Source organism: Cicer arietinum, chromosome 5 (genome assembly GCF_000331145.2).
Source record: "Cicer arietinum cultivar CDC Frontier isolate Library 1 chromosome 5, Cicar.CDCFrontier_v2.0, whole genome shotgun sequence".
NCBI classification, from domain to species: domain Eukaryota; kingdom Viridiplantae; phylum Streptophyta; class Magnoliopsida; order Fabales; family Fabaceae; genus Cicer; species Cicer arietinum.
The window spans coordinates 15,722,572-15,726,475 of record NC_021164.2 but is presented as its reverse complement, the minus strand read 5'-3'; the positions used below and the strand labels follow the sequence as shown (position 1 = coordinate 15,726,475).

Here is a 3,904-nt window from a genome sequence, read left to right as displayed (position 1 = left end):
CGAAAGCACATGCGGGATAAGCAGGTCTTTCAGGAGACGGTCTAAGGGTCCGGTCTAGAAAGAAAAGAGAACTCTCAACAAGCTGGAACTAATCAAGATCAATAGGAAGAGGAGTTAGCTATAAATTCTTTTTTTGACAAAGTTCATGCCACGACGATCTATATGGAAGGGCTGTTTTGTTGATGCATTCCTGTTGAAGTTGAAAAAGAGACAAACACTCATGTTTCAGCTCCCGGATCTGCTTGGATTATCGTATAATAAGAGGAGCCGTCTTAGGAAATGACTGAACTAAAAAGACAGATGCCACCGCTGCGAGGGAGTCACTTGTCTGATCTTGCGGTGCACTCACTCCCGTTACGAGAATGAAATGACGCCCCAGCTCGACTCGAGACCAAGACTCCTTCCTTACAACTCGCACCAATAGCGGCACTGAGCGGCCGGAGATTGATGGAAAAGGCAGCCGCCCCTCCCCCCCTAGCCGCCTACCTACTCGTGCTCGTATCTCGATCGGAGGTTAAGAGTGTGGTCCGGCGGAAAAACAGAAGTCGTCCGTATCAAGTGATACGTTAATTGCTCAGTAGTGCTTCGCCACTACCGTAGCTGGCGGAAATAGCTTAATGGTAGAGCATAGCCTTGCCAAGGCTGAGGTTGAGGGTTCAAGTCCCTCCTTCCGCTCTTGGCTTCGTCGTTTAGTGGTAACGAGTAGAGTAGGCATCGCCTCTCGATCCAATCCGTCTTCCCCTGGCCTCCCAACCACTCTCTTGATACGAAAGAACCCCCCCGCCATAGAATAGAGAAGAAAGAGATCTAAAGTCTGGGTCCCCTCGATCACCCTTCCCTTGAACCTGAACTGGTCGAGAGAGATGAACCCGCACCACATTTGATAACCTTCGAACTGAAACCCCCAACTAGAGATGGAATTCCAGAACCTAAACAACTCAATGGAGAGCTCCGTGACCGGTTCAATTCAAGGGAAGGTCCACCAATAATGGAAAGGCCATTCCCCTCCCTATCCGTTTCTTGATCCCCCATTCCACGAATTCGTTGTTACTGATTCATTCAAGGACTGAAAGCTTTTCGTTTTATGAAAAGGCATAGACTCCCCACTTCTTTGTCTTATTAGCGCAGGTCTTCGTCAATGATGAAAGCCGCTGAACTTCAGACTCGAGTTGAGAAAGAGGGCTAGGCCAAGGATAGGAGGGCTTTCAGGGACTGGGGAAGACGGGTGGATTATAGAGCTAGGGGCAGATCAGAGGTTTGTCCATTGGGATTGGGCATGGACGAGCCTCGACTGGGCCAGCATTGATGAAAAAAAAACTTATCCCATCGCATCATTAACCGGTGTAGGATTAAAGATCAGGTCCAGGATTCGAGTCAAATCGACCTTCCCTCTCATCTCAGGGTGAGGCAAGGTAGCTTGCTCGTTCGTTGTTCAATATCTCGGCTGCTCCAGAAGTTGGACTAGCAGCTCCTCCGACCCGGAGTGGATTCTAGGGGAAGGGCAGAGCCTCACCTTGCAGTAAGTAGGAAGGTCTTCGTTGCTGGGACGGGTTCAAACTGGACTGAAGGGAGGAGGAATGAAAGACTCCGATCTTACTGGGGATTCATCACTGGCTAGGGCTTTCGAATCAAAGCATGGGCATCTGCAACTAAGAGGGAACAGTAGATCGTCGATTGAAGAGCCAGGTCAGTCAACTTCTATTGATTATTGATTCGACTAGAGGGACTCCTAGCAACTTGTAGGGGCCCCATGGAGATGCAGGAGCCGCCAGCCGGATCGACCAATAAATGATAGGCCAGAGGGATGGGCTCATTCGACTAATTAGTGATCCCTGGCCCTACCTAACAAAGAGATGTCCCTAAACTCAAATAAGAGGGGATTGGTTGATCGGAAAGCTCGGGCAGGAGTAGGACATTCCATAAAAATCTTCCCGATCCGCTAGCTCTCACTCCTTGCCCTATTCGGTCAAGCAGCTTCACTCCTCTCAAATCCTATTTTTTCATCGACAGGTAGGGTTAATTCTAAGGTTCCTTATTCCGGTTGTCAAGCGGAAGAAGAGGGAGAAAGAATGGGCACAGCCCCACCAGCAGCCCGCGTTTTCGACCCGAAAGGAATGGAAAATGAAACAAGAATCCGTGTTCACTATCTATGGAGCGGAGTGACTATCCTTAATCTCCTCTTCCCTATCTCCCCCTTGCCTTTTTTTCTTTTTCTCGCCTAAAGGTAGTTTACTTGCTTACTTGTTAGAGTCAGGAGAATCCATTTCTTTTTTTTTATTGTTTATTATGATTGATCTGTAGTTCAAGGGCACTCTTCCTAATCCGAGTTTAAGATGGAATAAGACCCAGACGTAGAGTCCCGTCGGCCGGTAAGGGATTTTTTCTATTTATTTTTTATTCCCTTCAGTCCTTACCTTTAAAAAAGGGATTCTTATCTTTCTCCACGAGGTCTTCAAGCCAGATGGAGTAGTGCATCTCTGTCTTGAAAGCCGCCCTACAGATAGGAGTTCCTATCTCTACTGCCTATCCAACCCGAAGATTTTTATTCGTGGTGGAGTGCTTCGAGTAGGATCCGACCCCATCCCAGCAGTCAAAGTCCTTCCTGACCCGGCTCACCTGCCTCTGAAGCTGGAATGCCTTTATAGAGGAGGCTACCCGAGGAATCGATAAGTTTGAAGTGGGATGTGGAATGTGATTGGTGATGGATGGTGGTTATGAAATCAGTTCTGCATCAGATGATGAGCCCGTGCGAAAACTTTTTCTTTTATTGGCGCCCGGCTATTCGAGTCGAAAGCCTACCAACGCATAAAGGTTCCGATTCGAGCGAGAGCCCAAACGGAACGGGGGAGGCGAGAACGTCTTGATCGAAAGCTCCACTGTTCTGAATAATGAGAAAGACTTTTCAAAATTCGATCAAATCGATCGAGAATCTTATCATCTGTTAGGTAGGCCAACCGACCGAGTTTTGTTGGGCGTCCATGTCACAGAACCTTTCTTCTAGCCAAGAATCCCATTATTGATCGAATCGGGGCCAATTCATTGGCAAATTAAAAATCTACTGTTTTAACACTCAGAAAAAAACCTAGACTAGAAAAGAAGAAGAGTAACTAAGACAAGAGCTAGGTAAGCAAGATGGAGAGGCTAGAAAAGGCGGGGCAAGGGGCTCTCCATCTCTAGGAAGATTGTGTCCAGGATCTGGTAATCTAAGTTCTGGTCGGCTCGTATTAGCCTGTGCTTTATTACAGGTAGTAATTCCCCCCGTTCCTTTAGTCTTTTCAACGGTACTTGAATCTTAAGTCGCGGTCATGTCTCGCCCCCCCAGTATAGTGACCGATTCCATGTTTCCCCCGAATTTAATCAGTTCCAGGCTTTCCTCTCCCAGCAAGAGGATGCGCGAACCTCCAAGTCAAGCGCGCTAGCGCGCTTTACCAAGGCTTTATCTGATAGGGGCTCGAACGCCGTTGCTTGTTTGGGTCGAGCGGCTGGCTTCAAACCTCTGCTCATCCATCTTCATTCCAAAGGCAAACATTTCCATTGAGTGACTGTAACTGCTATGGTTTACAGTCAATAGTTCTTAACCAACCCTTTCTCGCCGAGCTTTATAAAGCTTTTAGAGAGAAGAGTAAGGGGGACCTTATTTTTATCCTGCGGAGCCCCTCAGAAAGTAACCGGCGGCCGGTAGCTCTACTAAGCGAAGAACCGCTCGCTGCCTTTTCTTCGCGAATAACATGTGCAGGGAGCCGCCTAGGAGAAGAGAAGCAAGCTACCTTCCATCTATATCTATAGGCGGCAATGGTCAGAGCTGGTAAGCATGGTCACTGTATCGGCGGCCGGCGCTCCGCGTTCTATCTAGGTTCCGCTCTTACGTACGCCCCACCTCACATAGAATAAGGGGAACCCCTTC

The 3,904-nt window shown here is 48.2% G+C and overlaps 1 non-coding gene across 1 annotated transcript; it reads left to right on the top strand.

The window, feature by feature from the left end:
* Positions 1-603: 603 nt before the first annotated feature.
* On the top strand, positions 604-675 carry TRNAG-GCC (transfer RNA glycine (anticodon GCC)). The gene has a single exon. It is a non-coding gene; the product is annotated as a tRNA-Gly (tRNA).
* The last annotated feature ends 3,229 nt before the right edge of the window (positions 676-3,904 follow it).